Source organism: Cololabis saira, unplaced genomic scaffold, assembly GCF_033807715.1.
Source record: "Cololabis saira isolate AMF1-May2022 unplaced genomic scaffold, fColSai1.1 scf082, whole genome shotgun sequence".
Lineage (NCBI taxonomy): Eukaryota > Metazoa > Chordata > Actinopteri > Beloniformes > Belonidae > Cololabis > Cololabis saira.
The window spans coordinates 103,927-130,806 of record NW_026906246.1 but is presented as its reverse complement, the minus strand read 5'-3'; the positions used below and the strand labels follow the sequence as shown (position 1 = coordinate 130,806).

At 48.8% G+C, this 26,880-nt stretch overlaps 23 non-coding genes and 3 pseudogenes across 23 annotated transcripts; all 26 read left to right on the top strand.

Moving 5' to 3' along the window:
- The first annotated feature begins 229 nt into the window (after positions 1-229).
- LOC133437266 (U2 spliceosomal RNA) lies at positions 230-420 on the top strand. Its single transcript, XR_009780729.1, has one exon. It is a non-coding gene; the product is annotated as a U2 spliceosomal RNA (small nuclear RNA).
- Positions 421-761: 341 nt separating this feature from the next.
- Positions 762-877, top strand: LOC133437428 (U5 spliceosomal RNA). The gene has a single exon (XR_009780871.1). It is a non-coding gene; the product is annotated as a U5 spliceosomal RNA (small nuclear RNA).
- Positions 878-1,179: 302 nt separating this feature from the next.
- LOC133437265 (U2 spliceosomal RNA) lies at positions 1,180-1,370 on the top strand. The gene has a single exon (XR_009780728.1). It is a non-coding gene; the product is annotated as a U2 spliceosomal RNA (small nuclear RNA).
- A 341-nt stretch (positions 1,371-1,711) lies between these two features.
- On the top strand, positions 1,712-1,827 carry LOC133437427 (U5 spliceosomal RNA). The gene has a single exon (XR_009780870.1). It is a non-coding gene; the product is annotated as a U5 spliceosomal RNA (small nuclear RNA).
- Positions 1,828-2,129: 302 nt separating this feature from the next.
- On the top strand, positions 2,130-2,320 carry LOC133437264 (U2 spliceosomal RNA). Its single transcript, XR_009780727.1, has one exon. It is a non-coding gene; the product is annotated as a U2 spliceosomal RNA (small nuclear RNA).
- Positions 2,321-2,661: 341 nt separating this feature from the next.
- On the top strand, positions 2,662-2,777 carry LOC133437425 (U5 spliceosomal RNA). Its single transcript, XR_009780868.1, has one exon. It is a non-coding gene; the product is annotated as a U5 spliceosomal RNA (small nuclear RNA).
- A 302-nt stretch (positions 2,778-3,079) lies between these two features.
- On the top strand, positions 3,080-3,270 carry LOC133437262 (U2 spliceosomal RNA). The gene has a single exon (XR_009780725.1). It is a non-coding gene; the product is annotated as a U2 spliceosomal RNA (small nuclear RNA).
- Positions 3,271-3,611: 341 nt separating this feature from the next.
- On the top strand, positions 3,612-3,727 carry LOC133437424 (U5 spliceosomal RNA). Its single transcript, XR_009780867.1, has one exon. It is a non-coding gene; the product is annotated as a U5 spliceosomal RNA (small nuclear RNA).
- A 294-nt stretch (positions 3,728-4,021) lies between these two features.
- Positions 4,022-4,212, top strand: LOC133437261 (U2 spliceosomal RNA). The gene has a single exon (XR_009780724.1). It is a non-coding gene; the product is annotated as a U2 spliceosomal RNA (small nuclear RNA).
- A 341-nt stretch (positions 4,213-4,553) lies between these two features.
- On the top strand, positions 4,554-4,669 carry LOC133437423 (U5 spliceosomal RNA). Its single transcript, XR_009780866.1, has one exon. It is a non-coding gene; the product is annotated as a U5 spliceosomal RNA (small nuclear RNA).
- A 3,363-nt stretch (positions 4,670-8,032) lies between these two features.
- LOC133437308 (U2 spliceosomal RNA) lies at positions 8,033-8,211 on the top strand (annotated as a pseudogene).
- A 341-nt stretch (positions 8,212-8,552) lies between these two features.
- On the top strand, positions 8,553-8,668 carry LOC133437466 (U5 spliceosomal RNA). Its single transcript, XR_009780908.1, has one exon. It is a non-coding gene; the product is annotated as a U5 spliceosomal RNA (small nuclear RNA).
- A 302-nt stretch (positions 8,669-8,970) lies between these two features.
- On the top strand, positions 8,971-9,161 carry LOC133437260 (U2 spliceosomal RNA). The gene has a single exon (XR_009780723.1). It is a non-coding gene; the product is annotated as a U2 spliceosomal RNA (small nuclear RNA).
- Positions 9,162-9,502: 341 nt separating this feature from the next.
- On the top strand, positions 9,503-9,618 carry LOC133437422 (U5 spliceosomal RNA). The gene has a single exon (XR_009780865.1). It is a non-coding gene; the product is annotated as a U5 spliceosomal RNA (small nuclear RNA).
- Positions 9,619-15,477: 5,859 nt separating this feature from the next.
- LOC133437314 (U2 spliceosomal RNA) lies at positions 15,478-15,654 on the top strand (annotated as a pseudogene).
- Positions 15,655-15,995: 341 nt separating this feature from the next.
- On the top strand, positions 15,996-16,111 carry LOC133437421 (U5 spliceosomal RNA). Its single transcript, XR_009780864.1, has one exon. It is a non-coding gene; the product is annotated as a U5 spliceosomal RNA (small nuclear RNA).
- A 294-nt stretch (positions 16,112-16,405) lies between these two features.
- On the top strand, positions 16,406-16,596 carry LOC133437259 (U2 spliceosomal RNA). The gene has a single exon (XR_009780722.1). It is a non-coding gene; the product is annotated as a U2 spliceosomal RNA (small nuclear RNA).
- A 341-nt stretch (positions 16,597-16,937) lies between these two features.
- LOC133437420 (U5 spliceosomal RNA) lies at positions 16,938-17,053 on the top strand. Its single transcript, XR_009780863.1, has one exon. It is a non-coding gene; the product is annotated as a U5 spliceosomal RNA (small nuclear RNA).
- Positions 17,054-17,347: 294 nt separating this feature from the next.
- On the top strand, positions 17,348-17,538 carry LOC133437258 (U2 spliceosomal RNA). Its single transcript, XR_009780721.1, has one exon. It is a non-coding gene; the product is annotated as a U2 spliceosomal RNA (small nuclear RNA).
- Positions 17,539-17,879: 341 nt separating this feature from the next.
- LOC133437419 (U5 spliceosomal RNA) lies at positions 17,880-17,995 on the top strand. The gene has a single exon (XR_009780862.1). It is a non-coding gene; the product is annotated as a U5 spliceosomal RNA (small nuclear RNA).
- Positions 17,996-18,289: 294 nt separating this feature from the next.
- Positions 18,290-18,480, top strand: LOC133437257 (U2 spliceosomal RNA). The gene has a single exon (XR_009780720.1). It is a non-coding gene; the product is annotated as a U2 spliceosomal RNA (small nuclear RNA).
- A 341-nt stretch (positions 18,481-18,821) lies between these two features.
- Positions 18,822-18,937, top strand: LOC133437418 (U5 spliceosomal RNA). Its single transcript, XR_009780861.1, has one exon. It is a non-coding gene; the product is annotated as a U5 spliceosomal RNA (small nuclear RNA).
- A 302-nt stretch (positions 18,938-19,239) lies between these two features.
- LOC133437256 (U2 spliceosomal RNA) lies at positions 19,240-19,430 on the top strand. The gene has a single exon (XR_009780719.1). It is a non-coding gene; the product is annotated as a U2 spliceosomal RNA (small nuclear RNA).
- A 341-nt stretch (positions 19,431-19,771) lies between these two features.
- LOC133437465 (U5 spliceosomal RNA) lies at positions 19,772-19,887 on the top strand. The gene has a single exon (XR_009780907.1). It is a non-coding gene; the product is annotated as a U5 spliceosomal RNA (small nuclear RNA).
- A 5,736-nt stretch (positions 19,888-25,623) lies between these two features.
- LOC133437315 (U2 spliceosomal RNA) lies at positions 25,624-25,798 on the top strand (annotated as a pseudogene).
- A 341-nt stretch (positions 25,799-26,139) lies between these two features.
- LOC133437417 (U5 spliceosomal RNA) lies at positions 26,140-26,255 on the top strand. Its single transcript, XR_009780860.1, has one exon. It is a non-coding gene; the product is annotated as a U5 spliceosomal RNA (small nuclear RNA).
- The last annotated feature ends 625 nt before the right edge of the window (positions 26,256-26,880 follow it).

Here is a 26,880-nt window from a genome sequence, read left to right as displayed (position 1 = left end):
CTCAGGGCAAGCTGATGTTGCTGTCTGTGTCTTGTTCTTCAGTTCTTTCCTTTCCCTTTTGTTATTTCATTTCCACTTCAACCATTTCCTCAGGTGAGCCTGCTACAGGTGCGTGTCAGAGGGCGGAGCTGCAAAGGGAGCCGGCCATCTAGGCGTTTGGGACAAAGGGAACCGACACAAGTGCACGCCGTGCCAGGAAGGTGCTGCGGTCAAGCAACACTTTGGAGTTATCGCTTCTCGGCCTTTTGGCTAAGATCAAGTGTAGTATCTGTTCTTATCAGTTTAATATCTGATATGTCCTCTATATGAGGACAACATATTAAGCCGATTTTTGGCAGCGGGAGTTGAAAAAGGAGCTAGCTCCGTTCACTCCAAGCATCGCCCCGGTACTGCAGTGCCGCCGGGAATGGTGCACGCTTCGCTTTCTTTCTCTTGTAAAAAAATAATACAATAACGCAGTGGCTCAGCAGCTGAGGAGCGCCGAGCCTTGCCTCAGGCGGTGTTGTTCCTTGCAGCTTCAGCTTGAAGAAAAAGAAGAGGCGACGTCACAAACGTGTAATACGGCCCTGGTGGTGCCACCGACTGGCCGTCGTGAAGGGGGAGGAGCAAATCTCTGTCCTGCGCCTGAGGCCGGCCAGGCCTTCGATAATAGGACGATGTCAGGCCGAAGAGGCGTGGCCCCGGGGATCCGTAGAGCTCACCAGGAGTACAGTGACGCGGCTCACGTGCCTAGGCTGCCGCTCCCGTGCTCTTTTCCATACTTGCTCGTGTTTCTCTTCATAACGCACAAGTCTTTCGCCTTTTACTAAAGACTTCCGTGGAGAGTAACGTCAATGAGTTGACCATATTTTTGGGGGCTCGGTCTAACGGCCGAGCTTTTTTGAGACTGTACAAAAGAAAAAGCTGTGACCAAGAGGTCAGTCTGAGTTTGCCCACTGAAATCTCAGGGCAAGCTGATGTTGCGATGTTGCTGTCTGTGTCTTGTTCTTCAGTTCTCTCCTTTCCCTTTTGTTATTTCATTTCCACTTCAACCATTTCCTCAGGTGAGCCTGCTACAGGTGCGTGTCAGAGGGCGGAGCTGCAAAGGGAGCCGGCCATCTAGGCGTTTGGGACAAAGGGAACCGACACAAGTGCACGCCGTGCCAGGAAGGTGCTGCGGTCAAGCAACACTTTGGAGTTATCGCTTCTCGGCCTTTTGGCTAAGATCAAGTGTAGTATCTGTTCTTATCAGTTTAATATCTGATATGTCCTCTATATGAGGACAACATATTAAGCCGATTTTTGGCAGCGGGAGTTGAAAAAGGAGCTAGCTCCGTTCACTCCAAGCATCGCCCCGGTACTGCAGTGCCGCCGGGAATGGTGCACGCTTCGCTTTCTTTCTCTTGTAAAAAAATAATACAATAACGCAGTGGCTCAGCAGCTGAGGAGCGCAGAGCCTTGCCTCAGGCGGTGTTGTTCCTTGCAGCTTCAGCTTGAAGAAAAAGAAGAGGCGACGTCACAAACGTGTAATACGGCCCTGGTGGTGCCACCGACTGGCCGTCGTGAAGGGGGAGGAGCAAATCTCTGTCCTGCGCCTGAGGCCGGCCAGGCCTTCGATAATAGGACGATGTCAGGCCGAAGAGGCGTGGCCCCGGGGATCCGTAGAGCTCACCAGGAGTACAGTGACGCGGCTCACGTGCCTAGGCTGCCGCTCCCGTGCTCTTTTCCATACTTGCTCGTGTTTCTCTTCATAACGCACAAGTCTTTCGCCTTTTACTAAAGACTTCCGTGGAGAGTAACGTCAATGAGTTGACCATATTTTTGGGGGCTCGGTCTAACGGCCGAGCTTTTTTGAGACTGTACAAAAGAAAAAGCTGTGACCAAGAGGTCAGTTTGAGTTTGCCCACTGAAATCTCAGGGCAAGCTGATGTTGCGATGTTGCTGTCTGTGTCTTGTTCTTCAGTTCTTTCCTTTCCCTTTTGTTATTTCATTTCCACTTCAACCATTTCCTCAGGTGAGCCTGCTACAGGTGCGTGTCAGAGGGCGGAGCTGCAAAGGGAGCCGGCCATCTAGGCGTTTGGGACAAAGGGAACCGACACAAGTGCACGGCGTGCCAGGAAGGTGCTGCGGTCAAGCAACACTTTGGAGTTATCGCTTCTCGGCCTTTTGGCTAAGATCAAGTGTAGTATCTGTTCTTATCAGTTTAATATCTGATATGTCCTCTATATGAGGACAACATATTAAGCCGATTTTTGGCAGCGGGAGTTGAAAAAGGAGCTAGCTCCGTTCACTCCAAGCATCGCCCCGGTACTGCAGTGCCGCCGGGAATGGTGCACGCTTCGCTTTCTTTCTCTTGTAAAAAAATAATAAAGTAACGCAGTGGCTCAGCAGCTGAGGAGCACCGAGCCTTGCCTCAGGCGGTGTTGTTCCTTGCAGCTTCAGCTTGAAGAAAAAGAAGAGGCGACGTCGCAAACGTGCAATACGGCCCTGGTGGTGCCACCGACTGACCGTCGTGAAGGGGGAGGAGCAAATCTCTGTCCTGCGCCTGAGGCCGGCCAGGCCTTCGATAATAGGACGATGTCAGGCCGAAGAGGCGTGGCCCCGGGGATCCGTAGAGCTCACCAGGAGTACAGTGACGCGGCTCACGTGCCTAGGCTGCCGCTCCCGTGCACTTTTCCGTACTTGCTCGTGTTTCTCTTCATAACGCACAAGTCTTTCGCCTTTTACTAAAGACTTCCGTGGAGAGTAACGTCAATGAGTTGACCATATTTTTGGGGGCTCGGTCTAACGGCCGAGCTTTTTTGAGACTGTACAAAAGAAAAAGCTGTGACCAAGAGGTCAGTCTGAGTTTGCCCACTGAAATCTCAGGGCAAGCTGATGTTGCGATGTTGCTGTCTGTGTCTTGTTCTTCAGTTCTTTCCTTTCCTTTTTGTTATTTCATTTCCACTTCAACCATTTCCTCAGGTGAGCCTGCTACAGGTGCGTGTCAGAGGGCGGAGGTGCAAAGGGAGCCGGCCATCTAGGCGTTTGGGACAAAGGCAACCCACACAAGTGCACGCCGTGCCAGGAAGGTGCTGCGGTCGAGCAACACTTTGGAGTTATCGCTTCTCGGCCTTTTGGCTAAGATCAAGTGTAGTATCTGTTCTTATCAGTTTAATATCTGATATGTCCTCTATATGAGGACAACATATTAAGCCGATTTTTGGCAGCGGGAGTTGAAAAAGGAGCTAGCTCCGTTCACTCCAAGCATCGCCCCGGTACTGCAGTGCCGCCGGGAATGGTGCACGCTTCGCTTTCTTTCTCTTGTAAAAAAATAATACAATAACGCAGTGGCTCAGCAGCTGAGGAGCGCCGAGCCTTGCCTCAGGCGGTGTTGTTCCTTGCAGCTTCAGCTTGAAGAAAAAGAAGAGGCGACGTCACAAACGTGTAATACGGCCCTGGTGGTGCCACCGACTGGCCGTCGTGAAGGGGGAGGAGCAAATCTCTGTCCTGCGCCTGAGGCCGGCCAGGCCTTCGATAATAGGACGATGTCAGGCCGAAGAGGCGTGGCCCCGGGGATCCGTAGAGCTCACCAGGAGTACAGTGACGCGGCTCACGTGCCTAGGCTGCCGCTCCCGTGCTCTTTTCCATACTTGCTCGTGTTTCTCTTCATAACGCACAAGTCTTTCGCCTTTTACTAAAGACTTCCGTGGAGAGTAACGTCAATGAGTTGACCATATTTTTGGGGGCTCGGTCTAACGGCCGAGCTTTTTTGAGACTGTGCAAAAGAAAAAGCTGTGACCGAGAGGTCAGTCTGAGTTTGCCCACTGAAATCTCAGGGCAAGCTGATGTTGCTGTCTGTGTCTTGTTCTTCAGTTCTTTCCTTTCCCTTTTGTTATTTCATTTCCACTTCAACCATTTCCTCAGGTGAGCCTGCTACAGGTGCGTGTCAGAGGGCGGAGCTGCAAAGGGAGCCGGCCATCTAGGCGTTTGGGACAAAGGGAACCGACACAAGTGCACGCCGTGCCAGGAAGGTGCTGCGGTCAAGCAACACTTTGGAGTTATCGCTTCTCGGCCTTTTGGCTAAGATCAAGTGTAGTATCTGTTCTTATCAGTTTAATATCTGATATGTCCTCTATATGAGGACAACATATTAAGCCGATTTTTGGCAGCGGGAGTTGAAAAAGGAGCTAGCTCCGTTCACTCCAAGCATCGCCCCGGTACTGCAGTGCCGCCGGGAATGGTGCACGCTTCGCTTTCTTTCTCTTGTAAAAAAATAATACAATAACGCAGTGGCTCAGCAGCTGAGGAGCGCCGAGCCTTGCCTCAGGCGGTGTTGTTCCTTGCAGCTTCAGCTTGAAGAAAAAGAAGAGGCGACGTCACAAACGTGTAATACGGCCCTGGTGGTGCCACCGACTGGCCGTCGTGAAGGGGGAGGAGCAAATCTCTGTCCTGCGCCTGAGGCCGGCCAGGCCTTCGATAATAGGACGATGTCAGGCCGAAGAGGCGTGGCCCCGGGGATCCGTAGAGCTCACCAGGAGTACAGTGACGCGGCTCACGTGCCTAGGCTGCCGCTCCCGTGCTCTTTTCCATACTTGCTCGTGTTTCTCTTCATAACGCACAAGTCTTTCGCCTTTTACTAAAGACTTCCGTGGAGAGTAACGTCAATGAGTTGACCATATTTTTGGGGGCTCGGTCTAACGGCCGAGCTTTTTTGAGACTGTACAAAAGAAAAAGCTGTGACCAAGAGGTCAGTCTGAGTTTGCCCACTGAAATCTCAGGGCAAGCTGATGTTGCGATGTTGCTGTCTGTGTCTTGTTCTTCAGTTCTTTCCTTTCCTTTTTGTTATTTCATTTCCACTTCAACCATTTCCTCAGGTGAGCCTGCTACAGGTGCGTGTCAGAGGGCGGAGGTGCAAAGGGAGCCGGCCATCTAGGCGTTTGGGACAAAGGCAACCCACACAAGTGCACGCCGTGCCAGGAAGGTGCTGCGGTCGAGCAACACTTTGGAGTTATCGCTTCTCGGCCTTTTGGCTAAGACTGCGATCGCCTCCTGCTGTTAGTGGGAATCCTTGCCTGTTGTGGCATTGGTTCCTTCTTTCTTTGGGGAGACTATTCTCTTTTTTTTTCCTTATGTGAAGTGCTTCAACTGAGTATAGTTGCTAGATCTTCACAGCCAGGAAATCATTGTCGTGATGTAAGGTAAGTTTTTCTTCCTTCACTTATTGCATATTTTATTGTCTATTTGTTTTAGGGCTTTTATTCCTTTTAACAGTTTTAGTTCGTTTGAGCCTTTTCACAGGTGGTGCCTCCACCATGTCGGCTAGCCATGCCGGCATGCGGAGGCACCACAGTGTCCGATTCAACCTTAAGGTTGTGGATGGAAAGCTCCTGGAGATGTCGAGGTTAGACTTCTCCAGGAGACTTGTCCAGAAAGCCTTGGGTTTTAGCCCGGAACAGTTAAATTGCATTTTGACCCTACCCTTTAACAAAGGCTTTGACCTTAGTTTCCGTACTGCCATGCTACTAAAAGAGTTTTGGACACGCTTTGAAAATGTGAAACCCCAGTTTGATGCATTTGAAGTTGAGAAACTGACTGACAATACCTTGAAAACGGTTATTGTCAGAATGTTCAATGAAACTGTCAATGCAGATGACATTTGTTTATGGTTGGGGAGATATTGCACTGTTAAAAGCCAGGCTATCAAAGTGAGAGATGAAGATGGCATTTGGAACTGTGCCTGGAGGGTCCCCATCCAACAATGGCAAGACCCCCAGGGCTTTCAAGGCCTGAAACATCTGCCATCAGTGATAGTTCTGGGTAACAACAGGGGCTATATTCACTATCAGGGTCAGCCCAAGCTTTGCCGCAAGTGTGGCGAGCATGGGCATCTTGCAGAAGCGTGTAAGCAGGTAGTATGTGGGAAATGCAGAGAAATTGGGCACACCTTTGAGGAGTGCACCAATGGCAGAAAGTGCAATCTTTGTGGGGAGACAAACCACCTCTTCAGAGATTGCCCAAAATCTTTTGCCAACAAACTGAAAGCTGCGAAGGGAAAGGACGCAGAAAAGGACAAACAAAACGGACGAGAGGAACCGGTAATTGAGCTAATTGAAGAAGCTGGGCAGGAAAATTCAAATCTCCCGCCAAATCCTGTGATTGGAGGAGAGGGATCAGGTGAGGCGGGAGCAGGGGAGGGGCCTGCAACACTCACACCAATGGAGAGTTCCGAGGAAGATGATGTGATGCAGGCAGAGGGCGGAGCTAGTTCAGAATGTGGAGAAGTCCAACCACAGGATGATAGCGATGATGCCTCCCTCCCCGGGGCCCAGCAAACCAAGAGGCCTGCATCAGAATTGTCCTCTGATTCGCCAATTGTTTCAGAGAAGAGGGGAAAAGCTGGGATATCCTCAGACAATTCATTTGTGGAGGAGCCCAGAGTTTTCCCCCCCAATTCCCCAAATGAGGTCTCCTTTTTAACATTAGCTCTGCAATCAACCCCTAGGGCAGGGGTAGGCAATTCCGGTCCTCGAGGGCCGGTGTCCTGCATGTCTTAGATGTTACCCTGCTTCAGCACACCGTGATAAAAGTACCTGTGTCATTAACAGAATTGTGCAGCCCTGAGATGACAAGCTGATGACGATGATTAATTAGAATCAGGTGTGTTAAAGCAGGGAAACATCTAAAACATGCAGGACACCGGCCCTCGAGGACCGGAATTGCCTACCCCTGCCCTAGGGACACAAAACTTAACTGTACCTTACAGCAGAGGCCAACGCCCAGAGTCCGAGTGGGGAATCGAGCTCGACCCCTGCACTTCTCACCCATAGAAGTGAAGGAGGAGCTCAATTCACATGAAATTGGATAACGATTCCTCTTACGTTTTTTTATAATGTGTTAAATGACAGTTTTAGTCTTTTAAAACTTCATACCTGTTGCTTTGTTTTTTTTTAAACTACACTTATGACACTCATTTTAACAATCAAGTTTAGAAATGGAAATCGACAGTTAGAGCCCAGAGTGTTACATATTTTATCTAACCACCGCTGTCTGACCTCGTTTGTGCAGGAGCGGAAACCAGTGTGTCCAGTGCGGCGGCTCACATTTGGTGAGCCCTCCATAGTTTGGCGCAATGTGGACTGTTCCACCCTCCCAAACAGACTCCGGGACCTGTCATCGATGATGGCTCATGAGATCCTCCCGGTCAGGTCGTTATGCACTCCCGAGGAATGTCGGCGATCTCCAACTGCCCCCGACAAGGTTGTAGCGCACCTGAGTCGGTGAGGCACCTGTTCTGGGAGTGCAGCGCTGCCGTAGACCAGTGGGCAATGGCCGGCTCCTTGTAATTCCCGTACTTACCAGCAAGGGAGGTCCTAACAGCACAGCTAGTGCTGTATGGGGTGAGCCAGAGGGTTAACCTGAAAGGAAAATACTTTGCCAAACAGTGGCTCGCCCTGACCGCCAGCAAAGACGCTATGTGGACCTCCAGGAACTTGCTGGTAAGAAAGCACAAGCAGATTCCCCCGTGGCTGTACTCCAGATGGCCGCAGCAATGGTCCAACTGGCCGGTGCTGCAGGCGGTAGGCCTAGGATACAGCCACAAAGAAGCATCGCCTCTGTGCCCATTCGGACGAAGGAGCCGGAGCAACACACAAAAAGGTCAAAGCAGCAACGGCCTGGCTCTCCGGGCGAGGCTGGTGGGAAGGAGCAGCAGGGGGGGATCCCCTCTGAGCACTGGGACAGGAACCCGAGAGAGCTACTGTTTGGGGCGGCGGAATGAGTCATCCTTGGTAGGGACTCACCCCGCTTCTGTACAACGAGGGAATTGGACACATTTTATTTAATGCACTCCTTTTTACTGAACATGGACATTGAACGCAGTCACTCACACTGGAACATAAGCCTTTTACACAAGGAAATGTTGATTTTATCCTTTTTACCATTTACAATTGTTTGAAAAACAGGTTTTAAGGTCACTAATTTATTAAATTGTTGCATGTAATAGTGATATGTAAGTTGTAAAATTGTAATGTTAATATTGGAAGCTTATGTTGTGATGATCCAATGATCCAGTATCAATAAATCTTTTCGAAAGAAAAATCTGTTCTTATCAGTTTAATATCTGATATGTCCTCTATATGAGGACAACATATTAAGCCGATTTTTGGCAGCGGGAGTTGAAAAAGGAGCTAGCTCCGTTCACTCCAAGCATCGCCCCGGTACTGCAGTGCCGCCGGGAATGGTGCACGCTTCGCTTTCTTTCTCTTGTAAAAAAATAATACAATAACGCAGTGGCTCAGCAGCTGAGGAGCGCCGAGCCTTGCCTCAGGCGGTGTTGTTCCTTGCAGCTTCAGCTTGAAGAAAAAGAAGAGGCGACGTCACAAACGTGTAATACGGCCCTGGTGGTGCCACCGACTGGCCGTCGTGAAGGGGGAGGAGCAAATCTCTGTCCTGCGCCTGAGGCCGGCCAGGCCTTCGATAATAGGACGATGTCAGGCCGAAGAGGCGTGGCCCCGGGGATCCGTAGAGCTCACCAGGAGTACAGTGACGCGGCTCACGTGCCTAGGCTGCCGCTCCCGTGCTCTTTTCCATACTTGCTCGTATTTCTCTTCATAACGCACAAGTCTTTCGCCTTTTACTAAAGACTTCCGTGGAGAGTAACGTCAATGAGTTGACCATATTTTTGGGGGCTCGGTCTAACGGCCGAGCTTTTTTGAGACTGTACAAAAGAAAAAGCTGTGACCAAGAGGTCAGTCTGAGTTTGCCCACTGAAATCTCAGGGCAAGCTGATGTTGCGATGTTGCTGTCTGTGTCTTGTTCTTCAGTTCTTTCCTTTCCTTTTTGTTATTTCATTTCCACTTCAACCATTTCCTCAGGTGAGCCTGCTACAGGTGCGTGTCAGAGGGCGGAGGTGCAAAGGGAGCCGGCCATCTAGGCGTTTGGGACAAAGGCAACCCACACAAGTGCACGCCGTGCCAGGAAGGTGCTGCGGTCGAGCAACACTTTGGAGTTATCGCTTCTCGGCCTTTTGGCTAAGATCAAGTGTAGTATCTGTTCTTATCAGTTTAATATCTGATATGTCCTCTATATGAGGACAACATATTAAGCCGATTTTTGGCAGCGGGAGTTGAAAAAGGAGCTAGCTCCGTTCACTCCAAGCATCGCCCCGGTACTGCAGTGCCGCCGGGAATGGTGCACGCTTCGCTTTCTTTCTCTTGTAAAAAAATAATACAATAACGCAGTGGCTCAGCAGCTGAGGAGCGCCGAGCCTTGCCTCAGGCGGTGTTGTTCCTTGCAGCTTCAGCTTGAAGAAAAAGAAGAGGCGACGTCACAAACGTGTAATACGGCCCTGGTGGTGCCACCGACTGGCCGTCGTGAAGGGGGAGGAGCAAATCTCTGTCCTGCGCCTGAGGCCGGCCAGGCCTTCGATAATAGGACGATGTCAGGCCGAAGAGGCGTGGCCCCGGGGATCCGTAGAGCTCACCAGGAGTACAGTGACGCGGCTCACGTGCCTAGGCTGCCGCTCCCGTGCTCTTTTCCATACTTGCTCGTGTTTCTCTTCATAACGCACAAGTCTTTCGCCTTTTACTAAAGACTTCCGTGGAGAGTAACGTCAATGAGTTGACCATATTTTTGGGGGCTCGGTCTAACGGCCGAGCTTTTTTGAGACTGTACAAAAGAAAAAGCTGTGACCAAGAGGTCAGTCTGAGTTTGCCCACTGAAATCTCAGGGCAAGCTGATGTTGCTGTCTGTGTCTTGTTCTTCAGTTCTTTCCTTTCCTTTTTGTTATTTCATTTCCACTTCAACCATTTCCTCAGGTGAGCCTGCTACAGGTGCGTGTCAGAGGGCGGAGCTGCAAAGGGAGCCGGCCATCTAGGCGTTTGGGACAAAGGGAACCGACACAAGTGCACGCCGTGCCAGGAAGGTGCTGCGGTCAAGCAACACTTTGGAGTTATCGCTTCTCGGCCTTTTGGCTAAGACTGCGATCGCCTCCTGCCGTTAGTGGGAATCCTTGCCTGTTGTGGCATTGGTTTCTACTATCATTGGGGAGACTGTTTCTTTGTTCCTTATGTGAAGTGCTTCAACTGATTATAGTTGCTAGATCTTCACAGCCAGGAAATCACTGTCGTGGTGAAAGGTAAGTGTTTGTTCCATTCACTTATTGTATATTTTATTGTCTATTGTTTTAGGGCTTTTATTCTTTTTAAAGGTTTTAGTTCGTTTGAGCCTTTTCACAGGTGGTGCCTCCACCATGTCGGCTAGCCATGCCGGCATGCGGAGGCACCACAGTGTCCGATTCAACCTTAAGGTTGTGGATGGAAAGCTCCTGGAGATGTCGAGGTTAGACTTCTCCAGGAGACTTGTCCAGAAAGCCTTGGGTTTTACCCCGGAGCAGTTAAATTGCATTTTGACCCTACCCTTTAACAAAGGCTTTGACCTTAGTTTCCGTACTGCCATGCTACTAAAAGAGTTTTGGACACGCTTTGAAAATGTGAAACCCCAGTTTGATGCATTTGAAGTTGAGAAACTGACTGACAATACCTTGAAAACGGCTATTGTCAGAATGTTCAATGAAACTGTCAATGCAGATGACATTTGTTTATGGCTGGGGAGATATTGCACTGTTAAAAGCCAGGCTATCAAAGTGAGAGATGAGGATGGCATTTGGAACTGTGCCTGGAGGGTCCCCATCCAACAATGGCAAGACCCCCAGGGCTTTCAAGGCCTGAAACATCTGCCATCAGTGATAGTTCTGGGGAACAACAGGGGCTATATTTATTACCAGGGTCAGCCCAAGCTTTGCCGCAAGTGTGGCGAGCATGGGCATCTTGCAGAAGCGTGTAAGCAGGTAGTATGTGGGAAATGCAGAGAAATTGGGCACACCTTTGAGGAGTGCACCAATGGCAGAAAGTGCAATCTTTGTGGGGAGACAAACCACCTCTTCAGAGATTGCCCAAAATCTTTTGCCAACAAACTGAAGGCTGCGAAGGGAAAGGACACAGAAAAGGACAAACAAAATGGACGAGAGGAACCGGTAATTGAGCTAATTGAAGAAGCTGGGCAGGAAAATTCAAATCTCCCGCCAAATCCTGTGATTGGAGGAGAGGGATCAGGTGAGGCGGGAGCAGGGGAGGGGCCTGCAACACTCACACCAATGGAGAGTTCCGAGGAAGATGAGGTGATGCAGGCAGAGGGCGGAGCTAGTTCAGAATGTGGAGAAGTCCAACCACAGGATGATAGCGATGATGCCCCCCTCCCCGGGGCCCAGCAAACCAAGAGGCCTGCATCAGAATTGTCCTCTGATTCGCCAATTGTTTCAGAGAAGAGGGGAAAAGCTGGGATATCCTCAGACAATTCTTCTGTGGAGGAACCCAGAGTTTTCCCCCCCAATTCCCCAAATGAGGTCTCTTTTTTAACATTAGCTCTGCAATCAACCCCTAGGGACACAAAGCTTAACTGTACCTTACAGCAGAGGCCAACGCCCAGAGTCCGAGCGGGGAATCGAGCTCGACCCCTTCACTTCTCACCCATAGAAGTGAAAGCGGAGCTCAATTCACATGAAATTGGATAACGATTCCTCATTTTATCTTATTTAATGTTTTAAATCACGCTTTTAGCCTTTTTAAACTTTCATACCTGATGTTTTTTCTCCTTTTAACCATACTCATGACACTCACCTTCTCAACTATTAATGTTAGAAGTGTGAAGTCGAGAGTTAGAGCCCAGAATGTCTTGTCCTTTCTTAATGCTTTTGAGTCGGATGTGTTTTTATTACAGGAATGTGGCCTACCGTTTTTAAAACAATACAAGCAGTGGGAGGAGATGTGGCCACGGGCATCAATATGGAGTGGATCCAATCAGAATAAGAATGATGGAGTGGCCATTTTAATCAAAAACCCTCATGTTCTGGTGAAGGGCAGCACTGTGGTGAGAGACGGTCGGGCAATTTTAGCACAACTGACTTTTATGGGACAAGATTTTAAACTCTTAAATATTTATGGTTTTAACGAAAGAAATGACCGGTATGATATTTTAGAGGACTTGCAGTCCCACATGTTGGGTAGAACACCTTTAGTGGTGGGAGGAGATTTTAATTGCATTTTAAATAGGAGAGACAGAAAAGGCGCAGGGGAAGATTTTAAAGTGGATAAAACATCGGTTTTATTACAGGGCATATGCAAGGATTTTAAACTTCAGGACTGTTTTAAAACCATGCATCCCAGAGAGGAGGGCTTCACCTGGTTCAGTGGTGATGGCACCAGAGCCTCTCGCATTGATTATATTTTTACACGGGATTGCCCACCGACCGATGCTAGATTGACCCCTGTTTTCTTTTCTGATCACTTGATGCTATCCTGCACCCTACCACTCTCCCCGGGTGTGACATCAGGAAGAGGTCTGTGGAAGCTCAACTGCTCCCTTTTAGAACAAGAAGATTTGGTTAGTCAGTATAGGGAGCAGTACCGCGAGTGGCAGACCCTTCAAGACTTTTACGATACACGTGCACACTGGTGGGAAATGGTGAAGGGAAGGACCCAGACTTTTTTTAGACAGGCAGGAAAGAAAAAAAAGAATAAGGAAAATAGACGCATGATGGGACTGCAGAAACGATTACAGCGTTATTTTAAACTGAACCAACACGGCATAGTTTTTACTGAGGAGATTAAACAAATAAAAGCAGAGATGTCAGTTTTAGCAGAAATTAAAAGTAAGGGCATCATTTTAAGAAGTAAGGAACGGGAAATTGAGGAAGGGGAAAAGTGCACAAGGTACTTTTTTAGGAAAATTATAAATAAGGGGGGGACTATTTTAAAACTAAAAAAGGAAAATGGATGCACAAGTGGAAACACAGAAGACATAAAAGAGGTTGTTGAAAACTTTTACACACACCTCTACCAAGAAAAAAATATCCACATAGACACCATGACGGAAGTTTTAAATTCCATTAAAAGCAGGGTAAAGGAAAATGTGCTTTTAACTCAAGACTTTAGTGTCTCAGAGTTAAATAAATGTCTGGCAAGCTTTAAGAGAGGGAAGTCCCCAGGACAGGATGGACTTCCTCTTGAATTTTACTTGACTTTTTGGGACATTTTAGCACCTGATTTACTTGCTGTTTTTATGGAATTTGAGCAACTTGACCGACTCCCCGACAGTTTTAGAATAGGGATAGTGACTCTTCTTCACAAAAACAAGGACAAAACTGACTTGAAGAATTGGAGACCTATCACACTTTTAAATCTTGACTGTAAACTTTTTAGTAAACTTTTAGCCTCACGTCTGTCTTTGTTTTTAGAAGATGTGATTCACCCGGATCAAGCCTGTGCCATCCCGGGGAGGAAGATAACCGACAGCCTCGTACTGATCCGAGATACCATCTGTTATGCGAGAGACAGAAACATCAGGCTGGTAGTCTTAAATTTAGACTTTGAGAAAGCCTTTGATCGGGTCTCGCACCAGTACCTATTCCAGGTACTGCAAAAAATGGGGTTCCCAGAAAGGTTTGTAGCTTGGGTGGGAATGCTGTACCGGGGTATTACCAGCAAATTTGTTGTTAACGGGCATCTGACAAAAGCAGTCAACATTAACTGCGGTGTCCGTCAGGGTTGTCCGTTATCTGCCCTCCTCTATGTTACCTGTATCGAACCACTGGCACAGATCTTGAGAAGGGACCAATGGATCAATGGACTGAGAATCCCGGGGAGTGGAGGTCTCGTGACAAAATGTATTTTATACATGGACGACGTGAATATTTTATGTACTGACCTTTTATCTGTCAACAGGACGCTGGACTTGACTGACTGGTTTGGACGGGCATCTGGGTCAAAATTGAACCGACATAAGACCCAAACCCAGTTCTATGGACCATGGACAGCAACAGAGACAACTGGACTCCCCTTGACTATTACCCAGACTGACCAAAAAATACTGGGGATCAAATTTGATAGGGAAGGGGGGGGGACATCCAATTGGCCAGACGTAGTAGGGAAAGTGAGACAGAGACTAGGATACTGGGGACTTAGAGGACTGACCATGGAAGGAAAGGTTTTAATCATCAAGGCAGTGATTATACCTTTGTTTTTACTTGTCAGCTCTGTTTTTATCCCACCCAGGAGGGTACTTTTAGATCTAGAACGAGCCATCTTTTATTTTCTGTGGGGCTCAAAGTGGGAGAGACTGAGGAGAGCCATAATGGTGAAACCCAAAGAGAAAGGAGGAAAAGGAGTGCCTGACCTCTACCTGTTTTTGGGAAGCAGATATGCAACAATGCATGTCGCGTCTGCTGTTGGCCCATCCGGAAATCCCAAGACGACAGCAATGATACGTTTCTGGATGGGCTCTTATCTGAGAAGACTGAAAATCTTACCCACGGATCTGAAAGTACCTGTGTCTTTTAACCTACCACCAGCCTATTCTTTTATACAGACATTTTTAAAGCATTTTGATTTGGAGACACAGGAGTTGCGTATTTTAACCAATCACCGTTGTCTGATCTCGATTGTGCAGGAGCGGGAGCCAGTGTGTCCAGTGCGGCGGCTCGCATTCGGCGAGCCCTCCACAGTTTGGCGCCATGTGAACCATTCCGCCCTCCCAAACAGACTCCGGGACCTGTCATGGATGGTGGCTCATGAGATCCTCCCGGTCAGGTCCGTCATGCACTCCCGAGGAATGTCGGCGATCTCTACCTGCCCCCGACAAGGTTGCGGTGCACCTGAGTCGGTGAGGCATCTCTTCTGGGAGTGCAGCGCTGCCGTAGACCAGTGGGCAATGGCCGGCTCCTTGCAATTCCCGTACTTACCAGCAAGGGAGGTCCTAACAGCACAGCTAGTGCTGTATGGGGTGAGCCAGAGGGCGAGCCTGAAAGGAAGGGATTTTGCCAAGCAGTGGCTCGCCCTGACCGCCATCAAAGACGCTATGTGGACCTCCAGGAACTTGCTGGTAAGAAAGCACAAGCAGATTCCCCCCGCGGCTGTACTCCGGATGGCTGCAGCAACGGTCCAACTGGCCGGGGCTGCAGGCGGCGGGCCTGGGATACAGCCGCGGGGAAGTATCGCCTCTGTGCCCTTTCGGACGAAGGAGCCGGAGCCACACACAGAAAGGTCAAAGCAGCAGCGGCCTGGCTCTCCGGGCGAGGCTGGTGGGAAGGAGCAGCAGGGGGGGATCCCCTCTGAGCACTGACAGGAACCCGAGAGAGCTACTGTTTGGGTCGACGAAATGAGTCATCATTGGTAGGGACTCACCCCGCTTCTGTACAATGAAGGGATTGGACAAGTTTTTATCTAACGCACTCTTGAAAGACTAAACATGGACATTGAACGTAGTCACTCACACTGGACCATAAGCCTTTTACCTAAGGAAATGTGGATTTTATCGTTTTTACCTATTACAATTGTTTAGAAAACAGGTTTTAAGGTTGCTTATTTATTTCATTGTTGCATGTAATGGTGATATGTATGTTGTAAAAGTGTAATGTGAAATTTGGAAGCTTATGTTGAGATGATCCAATGATCCAGTGTCAATAAATCTTTTCGAAAGAAAAAAAAATCTGTTCTTATCAGTTTAATATCTGATATGTCCTCTATATGAGGACAACATATTAAGCCGATTTTTGGCAGCGGGAGTTGAAAAAGGAGCTAGCTCCGTTCACTCCAAGCATCGCCCCGGTACTGCAGTGCCGCCGGGAATGGTGCACGCTTCGCTTTCTTTCTCTTGTAAAAAAATAATAAAGTAACGCAGTGGCTCAGCAGCTGAGGAGCACCGAGCCTTGCCTCAGGCGGTGTTGTTCCTTGCAGCTTCAGCTTGAAGAAAAAGAAGAGGCGACGTCACAAACGTGCAATACGGCCCTGGTGGTGCCACCGACTGACCGTCGTGAAGGGGGAGGAGCAAATCTCTGTCCTGCGCCTGAGGCCGGCCAGGCCTTCGATAATAGGACGATGTCAGGCCGAAGAGGCGTGGCCCCGGGGATCCGTAGAGCTCACCAGGAGTACAGTGACGCGGCTCACGTGCCTAGGCTGCCGCTCCCGTGCACTTTTCCGTACTTGCTCGTGTTTCTCTTCATAACGCACAAGTCTTTCGCCTTTTACTAAAGACTTCCGTGGAGAGTAACGTCAATGAGTTGACCATATTTTTGGGGGCTCGGTCTAACGGCCGAGCTTTTTTGAGACTGTGCAAAAGAAAAAGCTGTGACCGAGAGGTCAGTCTGAGTTTGCCCACTGAAATCTCAGGGCAAGCTGATGTTGCTGTCTGTGTCTTGTTCTTCAGTTCTTTCCTTTCCCTTTTGTTATTTCATTTCCACTTCAACCATTTCCTCAGGTGAGCCTGCTACAGGTGCGTGTCAGAGGGCGGAGCTGCAAAGGGAGCCGGCCATCTAGGCGTTTGGGACAAAGGGAACCGACACAAGTGCACGCCGTGCCAGGAAGGTGCTGCGGTCAAGCAACACTTTGGAGTTATCGCTTCTCGGCCTTTTGGCTAAGATCAAGTGTAGTATCTGTTCTTATCAGTTTAATATCTGATATGTCCTCTATATGAGGACAACATATTAAGCCGATTTTTGGCAGCGGGAGTTGAAAAAGGAGCTAGCTCCGTTCACTCCAAGCATCGCCCCGGTACTGCAGTGCCGCCGGGAATGGTGCACGCTTCGCTTTCTTTCTCTTGTAAAAAAATAATAAAGTAACGCAGTGGCTCAGCAGCTGAGGAGCACCGAGCCTTGCCTCAGGCGGTGTTGTTCCTTGCAGCTTCAGCTTGAAGAAAAAGAAGAGGCGACGTCGCAAACGTGCAATACGGCCCTGGTGGTGCCACCGACTGACCGTCGTGAAGGGGGAGGAGCAAATCTCTGTCCTGCGCCTGAGGCCGGCCAGGCCTTCGATAATAGGACGATGTCAGGCCGAAGAGGCGTGGCCCCGGGGATCCGTAGAGCTCACCAGGAGTACAGTGACGCGGCTCACGTGCCTAGGCTGCCGCTCCCGTGCACTTTTCCGTACTTGCTCGTGTTTCTCTTCATAACGCACAAGTCTTTCGCCTTTTACTAAAGACTTCCGTGGAGAGTAACGTCAATGAGTTGACCATATTTTTGGGGGCTCGGTCTAACGGCCGAGCTTTTTTGAGACTGTGCAAAAGAAAAAGCTGTGACCGAGAGGTCAGTCTGAGTTTGCCCACTGAAATCTCAGGGCAAGCTGATGTTGCTGTCTGTGTCTTGTTCTTCAGTTCTTTCCTTTCCCTTTTGTTATTTCATTTCCACTTCAACCATTTCCTCAGGTGAGCCTGCTACAGGTGCGTGTCAGAGGGCGGAGCTGCAAAGGGAGCCGGCCATCTAGGCGTTTGGGACAAAGGGAACCGACACAAGTGCACGCCGTGCCAGGAAGGTGCTGCGGTCAAGCAACACTTTGGAGTTATCGCTTCTCGGCCTTTTGGCTAAGATCAAGTGTAGTATCTGTTCTTATCAGTTTAATATCTGATATGTCCTCTATATGAGGACAACATATTAAGCCGATTTTTGGCAGCGGGAGTTGAAAAAGGAGCTAGCTCCGTTCACTCCAAGCATCGCCCCGGTACTGCAGTGCCGCCGGGAATGGTGCACGCTTCGCTTTCTTTCTCTTGTAAAAAAATAATACAATAACGCAGTGGCTCAGCAGCTGAGGAGCGCCGAGCCTTGCCTCAGGCGGTGTTGTTCCTTGCAGCTTCAGCTTGAAGAAAAAGAAGAGGCGACGTCGCAAACGTGCAATACGGCCCTGGTGGTGCCACCGACTGACCGTCGTGAAGGGGGAGGAGCAAATCTCTGTCCTGCGCCTGAGGCCGGCCAGGCCTTCGATAATAGGACGATGTCAGGCCGAAGAGGCGTGGCCCCGGGGATCCGTAGAGCTCACCAGGAGTACAGTGACGCGGCTCACGTGCCTAGGCTGCCGCTCCCGTGCACTTTTCCGTACTTGCTCGTGTTTCTCTTCATAACGCACAAGTCTTTCGCCTTTTACTAAAGACTTCCGTGGAGAGTAACGTCAATGAGTTGACCATATTTTTGGGGGCTCGGTCTAACGGCCGAGCTTTTTTGAGACTGTGCAAAAGAAAAAGCTGTGACCGAGAGGTCAGTCTGAGTTTGCCCACTGAAATCTCAGGGCAAGCTGATGTTGCTGTCTGTGTCTTGTTCTTCAGTTCTTTCCTTTCCCTTTTGTTATTTCATTTCCACTTCAACCATTTCCTCAGGTGAGCCTGCTACAGGTGCGTGTCAGAGGGCGGAGCTGCAAAGGGAGCCGGCCATCTAGGCGTTTGGGACAAAGGGAACCGACACAAGTGCACGCCGTGCCAGGAAGGTGCTGCGGTCAAGCAACACTTTGGAGTTATCGCTTCTCGGCCTTTTGGCTAAGATCAAGTGTAGTATCTGTTCTTATCAGTTTAATATCTGATATGTCCTCTATATGAGGACAACATATTAAGCCGATTTTTGGCAGCGGGAGTTGAAAAAGGAGCTAGCTCCGTTCACTCCAAGCATCGCCCCGGTACTGCAGTGCCGCCGGGAATGGTGCACGCTTCGCTTTCTTTCTCTTGTAAAAAAATAATACAATAACGCAGTGGCTCAGCAGCTGAGGAGCGCCGAGCCTTGCCTCAGGCGGTGTTGTTCCTTGCAGCTTCAGCTTGAAGAAAAAGAAGAGGCGACGTCGCAAACGTGCAATACGGCCCTGGTGGTGCCACCGACTGACCGTCGTGAAGGGGGAGGAGCAAATCTCTGTCCTGCGCCTGAGGCCGGCCAGGCCTTCGATAATAGGACGATGTCAGGCCGAAGAGGCGTGGCCCCGGGGATCCGTAGAGCTCACCAGGAGTACAGTGACGCGGCTCACGTGCCTAGGCTGCCGCTCCCGTGCACTTTTCCGTACTTGCTCGTGTTTCTCTTCATAACGCACAAGTCTTTCGCCTTTTACTAAAGACTTCCGTGGAGAGTAACGTCAATGAGTTGACCATATTTTTGGGGGCTCGGTCTAACGGCCGAGCTTTTTTGAGACTGTACAAAAGAAAAAGCTGTGACCAAGAGGTCAGTCTGAGTTTGCCCACTGAAATCTCAGGGCAAGCTGATGTTGCGATGTTGCTGTCTGTGTCTTGTTCTTCAGTTCTTTCCTTTCCCTTTTGTTATTTCATTTCCACTTCAACCATTTCCTCAGGTGAGCCTGCTACAGGTGCGTGTCAGAGGGCGGAGCTGCAAAGGGAGCCGGCCATCTAGGCGTTTGGGACAAAGGGAACCGACACAAGTGCACGCCGTGCCAGGAAGGTGCTGCGGTCAAGCAACACTTTGGAGTTATCGCTTCTCGGCCTTTTGGCTAAGATCAAGTGTAGTATCTGTTCTTATCAGTTTAATATCTGATATGTCCTCTATATGAGGACAACATATTAAGCCGATTTTTGGCAGCGGGAGTTGAAAAAGGAGCTAGCTCCGTTCACTCCAAGCATCGCCCCGGTACTGCAGTGCCGCCGGGAATGGTGCACGCTTCGCTTTCTTTCTCTTGTAAAAAAATAATACAATAACGCAGTGGCTCAGCAGCTGAGGAGCGCCGAGCCTTGCCTCAGGCGGTGTTGTTCCTTGCAGCTTCAGCTTGAAGAAAAAGAAGAGGCGACGTCACAAACGTGTAATACGGCCCTGGTGGTGCCACCGACTGGCCGTCGTGAAGGGGGAGGAGCAAATCTCTGTCCTGCGCCTGAGGCCGGCCAGGCCTTCGATAATAGGACGATGTCAGGCCGAAGAGGCGTGGCCCCGGGGATCCGTAGAGCTCACCAGGAGTACAGTGACGCGGCTCACGTGCCTAGGCTGCCGCTCCCGTGCTCTTTTCCATACTTGCTCGTATTTCTCTTCATAACGCACAAGTCTTTCGCCTTTTACTAAAGACTTCCGTGGAGAGTAACGTCAATGAGTTGACCATATTTTTGGGGGCTCGGTCTAACGGCCGAGCTTTTTTGAGACTGTACAAAAGAAAAAGCTGTGACCAAGAGGTCAGTCTGAGTTTGCCCACTGAAATCTCAGGGCAAGCTGATGTTGCGATGTTGCTGTCTGTGTCTTGTTCTTCAGTTCTTTCCTTTCCTTTGATTGCTCGATTGCTTGATTGCTTGATGCTTGATTGCTTGATCGCTTCTCGGCCTTTTGGCTAAGACTGCGATCGCCTCCTGCCGTTAGTGGGAATCCTTGCCTGTTGTGGCATTGGTTTCTACTATCATTGGGGAGACTATTTCTTTGTTCCTTATGTGAAGTGCTTCAACTGATTATAGTTGCTAGATCTTCACAGCCAGGAAATCACTGTCGTGGTGAAAGGTAAGTGTTTGTTCCATTCACTTATTGTATATTTTATGGTCTATTGTTTTAGGGCTTTTATTCTTTTTAAAGGTTTTAGTTCGTTTGAGCCTTTTCACAGGTGGTGCCTCCACCATGTCGGCTAGCCATGCCGGCATGCGGAGGCACCACAGTGTCCGATTCAACCTTAAGGTTGTGGATGGAAAGCTCCTGGAGATGTCGAGGTTAGACTTCTCCAGGAGACTTGTCCAGAAAGCCTTGGGTTTTACCCCGGAGCAGTTAAATTGCATTTTGACCCTACCCTTTAACAAAGGCTTTGACCTTAGTTTCCGTACTGCCATGCTACTAAAAGAGTTTTGGACACGCTTTGAAAATGTGAAACCCCAGTTTGATGCATTTGAAGTTGAGAAACTGACTGACAATACCTTGAAAACGGTTATTGTCAGAATGTTCAATGAAACTGTCAATGCAGATGACATTTGTTTATGGCTGGGGAGATATTGCACTGTTAAAAGCCAGGCTATCAAAGTGAGAGATGAGGATGGCATTTGGAACTGTGCCTGGAGGGTCCCCATCCAACAATGGCAAGACCCCCAGGGCTTTCAAGGCCTGAAACATCTGCCATCAGTGATAGTTCTGGGGAACAACAGGGGCTATATTTATTACCAGGGTCAGCCCAAGCTTTGCCGCAAGTGTGGCGAGCATGGGCATCTTGCAGAAGCGTGTAAGCAGGTAGTATGTGGGAAATGCAGAGAAATTGGGCACACCTTTGAGGAGTGCACCAATGGCAGAAAGTGCAATCTTTGTGGGGAGACAAACCACCTCTTCAGAGATTGCCCAAAATCTTTTGCCAACAAACTGAAGGCTGCGAAGGGAAAGGACACAGAAAAGGACAAACAAAATGGACGAGAGGAACCGGTAATTGAGCTAATTGAAGAAGCTGGGCAGGAAAATTCAAATCTCCCGCCAAATCCTGTGATTGGAGGAGAGGGATCAGGTGAGACGGGAGCAGGGGAGGGGCCTGCAACACTCACACCAATGGAGAGTTCCGAGGAAGATGAGGTGATGCAGGCAGAGGGCGGAGCTAGTTCAGAATGTGGAGAAGTCCAACCACAGGATGATAGTGATGATGCCCCCCTCCCCGGGGCCCAGCAAACCAAGAGGCCTGCATCAGAATTGTCCTCTGATTCGCCAATTGTTTCAGAGAAGAGGGGAAAAGCTGGGATATCCTCAGACAATTCTTCTGTGGAGGAACCCAGAGTTTTCCCCCCCAATTCCCCAAATGAGGTCTCTTTTTTAACATTAGCTCTGCAATCAACCCCTAGGGACACAAAGCTTAACTGTACCTTACAGCAGAGGCCAACGCCCAGAGTCCGAGCGGGGAATCGAGCTCGACCCCTTCACTTCTCACCCATAGAAGTGAAAGCGGAGCTCAATTCACATGAAATTGGATAACGATTCCTCATTTTATCTTATTTAATGTTTTAAATCACGCTTTTAGCCTTTTTAAACTTTCATACCTGATGTTTTTTCTCCTTTTAACCATACTCATGACACTCACCTTCTCAACTATTAATGTTAGAAGTGTGAAGTCGAGAGTTAGAGCCCAGAACGTCTTGTCCTTTCTTAATGCTTTTGAGTCGGATGTGTTTTTATTACAGGAATGTGGCCTACCGTTTTTAAAACAATACAAGCAGTGGGAGGAGATGTGGCCACGGGCATCAATATGGAGTGGATCCAATCAGAATAAGAATGATGGAGTGGCCATTTTAATCAAAAACCCTCATGTTCTGGTGAAGGGCAGCACTGTGGTGAGAGACGGTCGGGCAATTTTAGCACAACTGACTTTTATGGGACAAGATTTTAAACTCTTAAATATTTATGGTTTTAACGAAAGAAATGACCGGTATGATATTTTAGAGGACTTGCAGTCCCACATGTTGGGTAGAACACCTTTAGTGGTGGGAGGAGATTTTAATTGCATTTTAAATAGGAGAGACAGAAAAGGCGCAGGGGAAGATTTAAAAGTGGATAAAACATCGGTTTTATTACAGGGCATATGCAAGGATTTTAAACTTCAGGACTGTTTTAAAACCATGCATCCCAGAGAGGAGGGCTTCACCTGGTTCAGTGGTGATGGCACCAGAGCCTCTCGCATTGATTATATTTTTACACGGGATTGCCCACCGACCGATGCTAGATTGACCCCTGTTTTCTTTTCTGATCACTTGATGCTATCCTGCACCCTACCACTCTCCCCGGGTGTGACATCAGGAAGAGGTCTGTGGAAGCTCAACTGCTCCCTTTTAGAACAAGAAGATTTGGTTAGTCAGTATAGGGAGCAGTACCGCGAGTGGCAGACCCTTCAAGACTTTTACGATACACGTGCACACTGGTGGGAAATGGTGAAGGGAAGGACCCAGACTTTTTTTAGACAGGCAGGAAAGAAAAAAAAGAATAAGGAAAATAGACGCATGATGGGACTGCAGAAACGATTACAGCGTTATTTTAAACTGAACCAACACGGCATAGTTTTTACTGAGGAGATTAAACAAATAAAAGCAGAGATGTCAGTTTTAGCAGAAATTAAAAGTAAGGGCATCATTTTAAGAAGTAAGGAACGGGAAATTGAGGAAGGGGAAAAGTGCACAAGGTACTTTTTTAGGAAAATTATAAATAAGGGGGGGACTATTTTAAAACTAAAAAAGGAAAATGGATGCACAAGTGGAAACACAGAAGACATAAAAGAGGTTGTTGAAAACTTTTACACACACCTCTACCAAGAAAAAAATATCCACATAGACACCATGACGGAAGTTTTAAATTCCATTAAAAGCAGGGTAAAGGAAAATGTGCTTTTAACTCAAGACTTTAGTGTCTCAGAGTTAAATAAATGTCTGGCAAGCTTTAAGAGAGGGAAGTCCCCAGGACAGGATGGACTTCCTCTTGAATTTTACTTGACTTTTTGGGACATTTTAGCACCTGATTTACTTGCTGTTTTTATGGAATTTGAGCAACTTGACCGACTCCCCGACAGTTTTAGAATAGGGATAGTGACTCTTCTTCACAAAAACAAGGACAAAACTGACTTGAAGAATTGGAGACCTATCACACTTTTAAATCTTGACTGTAAACTTTTTAGTAAACTTTTAGCCTCACGTCTGTCTTTGTTTTTAAAAGATGTGATTCACCCGGATCAAGCCTGTGCCATCCCGGGGAGGAAGATAACCGACAGCCTCGTACTGATCCGAGATACCATCTGTTATGCGAGAGACAGAAACATCAGGCTGGTAGTCTTAAATTTAGACTTTGAGAAAGCCTTTGATCGGGTCTCGCACCAGTACCTATTCCAGGTACTGCAAAAAATGGGGTTCCCAGAAAGGTTTGTAGCTTGGGTGGGAATGCTGTACCGGGGTATTACCAGCAAATTTGTTGTTAACGGGCATCTGACAAAAGCAGTCAACATTAACTGCGGTGTCCGTCAGGGTTGTCCGTTATCTGCCCTCCTCTATGTTACCTGTATCGAACCACTGGCACAGATCTTGAGAAGGGACCAATGGATCAATGGACTGAGAATCCCGGGGAGTGGAGGTCTCGTGACAAAATGTATTTTATACATGGACGACGTGAATATTTTATGTACTGACCTTTTATCTGTCAACAGGACGCTGGACTTGACTGACTGGTTTGGACGGGCATCTGGGTCAAAATTGAACCGACATAAGACCCAAACCCAGTTCTATGGACCATGGACAGCAACAGAGACAACTGGACTCCCCTTGACTATTACCCAGACTGACCAAAAAATACTGGGGATCAAATTTGATAGGGAAGGGGGGGGGACATCCAATTGGCCGGACGTAGTAGGGAAAGTGAGACAGAGACTAGGATACTGGGGACTTAGAGGACTGACCATGGAAGGAAAGGTTTTAATCATCAAGGCAGTGATTATACCTTTGTTTTTACTTGTCAGCTCTGTTTTTATCCCACCCAGGAGGGTACTTTTAGATCTAGAACGAGCCATCTTTTATTTTCTGTGGGGCTCAAAGTGGGAGAGACTGAGGAGAGCCATAATGGTGAAACCCAAAGACAAAGGAGGAAAAGGAGTGCCTGACCTCTACCTGTTTTTGGGAAGCAGATATGCAACAATGCATGTCGCGTCTGCTGTTGGCCCATCCGGAAATCCCAAGACGACAGCAATGATACGTTTCTGGATGGGCTCTTATCTGAGAAGACTGAAAATCTTACCCACGGATCTGAAAGTACCTGTGTCTTTTAACCTACCACCAGCCTATTCTTTTATACAGACCTTTTTAAAGCATTTTGATTTGGAGACACAGGAGTTGCGTATTTTAACCAATCACCGTTGTCTGATCTCGATTGTGCAGGAGCGGGAGCCAGTGTGTCCAGTGCGGCGGCTCGCATTCGGCGAGCCCTCCACAGTTTGGCGCCATGTGAACCATTCCGCCCTCCCAAACAGACTCCGGGACCTGTCATGGATGGTGGCTCATGAGATCCTCCCGGTCAGGTCCGTCATGCACTCCCGAGGAATGTCGGCGATCTCTACCTGCCCCCGACAAGGTTGCGGTGCACCTGAGTCGGTGAGGCATCTCTTCTGGGAGTGCAGCGCTGCCGTAGACCAGTGGGCAATGGCCGGCTCCTTGCAATTCCCGTACTTACCAGCAAGGGAGGTCCTAACAGCACAGCTAGTGCTGTATGGGGTGAGCCAGAGGGCGAGCCTGAAAGGAAGGGATTTTGCCAAGCAGTGGCTCGCCCTGACCGCCATCAAAGACGCTATGTGGACCTCCAGGAACTTGCTGGTAAGAAAGCACAAGCAGATTCCCCCCGCGGCTGTACTCCGGATGGCTGCAGCAACGGTCCAACTGGCCGGGGCTGCAGGCGGCGGGCCTGGGATACAGCCGCGGGGAAGTCTCGCCTCTGTGCCCTTTCGGACGAAGGAGCCGGAGCCACACACAGAAAGGTCAAAGCAGCAGCGGCCTGGCTCTCCGGGCGAGGCTGGTGGGAAGGAGCAGCAGGGGGGGATCCCCTCTGAGCACTGACAGGAACCCGAGAGAGCTACTGTTTGGGTCGACGAAATGAGTCATCATTGGTAGGGACTCACCCCGCTTCTGTACAATGAAGGGATTGGACAAGTTTTTATCTAACGCACTCTTGAAAGACTAAACATGGACATTGAACGTAGTCACTCACACTGGACCATAAGCCTTTTACCTAAGGAAATGTGGATTTTATCGTTTTTACCTATTACAATTGTTTAGAAAACAGGTTTTAAGGTTGCTTATTTATTTCATTGTTGCATGTAATGGTGATATGTATGTTGTAAAAGTGTAATGTGAAATTTGGAAGCTTATGTTGAGATGATCCAATGATCCAGTGTCAATAAATCTTTTCGAAAGAAAAAAATCTGTTCTTATCAGTTTAATATCTGATATGTCCTCTATATGAGGACAACATATTAAGCCGATTTTTGGCAGCGGGAGTTGAAAAAGGAGCTAGCTCCGTTCACTCCAAGCATCGCCCCGGTACTGCAGTGCCGCCGGGAATGGTGCACGCTTCGCTTTCTTTCTCTTGTAAAAAAATAATACAATAACGCAGTGGCTCAGCAGCTGAGGAGCGCCGAGCCTTGCCTCAGGCGGTGTTGTTCCTTGCAGCTTCAGCTTGAAGAAAAAGAAGAGGCGACGTCACAAACGTGTAATACGGCCCTGGTGGTGCCACCGACTGGCCGTCGTGAAGGGGGAGGAGCAAATCTCTGTCCTGCGCCTGAGGCCGGCCAGGCCTTCGATAATAGGACGATGTCAGGCCGAAGAGGCGTGGCCCCGGGGATCCGTAGAGCTCACCAGGAGTACAGTGACGCGGCTCACGTGCCTAGGCTGCCGCTCCCGTGCTCTTTTCCATACTTGCTCGTGTTTCTCTTCATAACGCACAAGTCTTTCGCCTTTTACTAAAGACTTCCGTGGAGAGTAACGTCAATGAGTTGACCATATTTTTGGGGGCTCGGTCTAACGGCCGAGCTTTTTTGAGACTGTACAAAAGAAAAAGCTGTGACCAAGAGGTCAGTCTGAGTTTGCCCACTGAAATCTCAGGGCAAGCTGATGTTGCGATGTTGCTGTCTGTGTCTTGTTCTTCAGTTCTTTCCTTTCCTTTTTGTTATTTCATTTCCACTTCAACCATTTCCTCAGGTGAGCCTGCTACAGGTGCGTGTCAGAGGGCGGAGGTGCAAAGGGAGCCGGCCATCTAGGCGTTTGGGACAAAGGCAACCCACACAAGTGCACGCCGTGCCAGGAAGGTGCTGCGGTCGAGCAACACTTTGGAGTTATCGCTTCTCGGCCTTTTGGCTAAGACTGCGATCGCCTCCTGCTGTTAGTGGGAATCCTTGCCTGTTGTGGCATTGGTTCCTTCTTTCTTTGGGGAGACTATTCTCTTTTTTTTTCCTTATGTGAAGTGCTTCAACTGAGTATAGTTGCTAGATCTTCACAGCCAGGAAATCATTGTCGTGATGTAAGGTAAGTTTTTCTTCCTTCACTTATTGCATATTTTATTGTCTATTTGTTTTAGGGCTTTTATTCCTTTTAACAGTTTTAGTTCGTTTGAGCCTTTTCACAGGTGGTGCCTCCACCATGTCGGCTAGCCATGCCGGC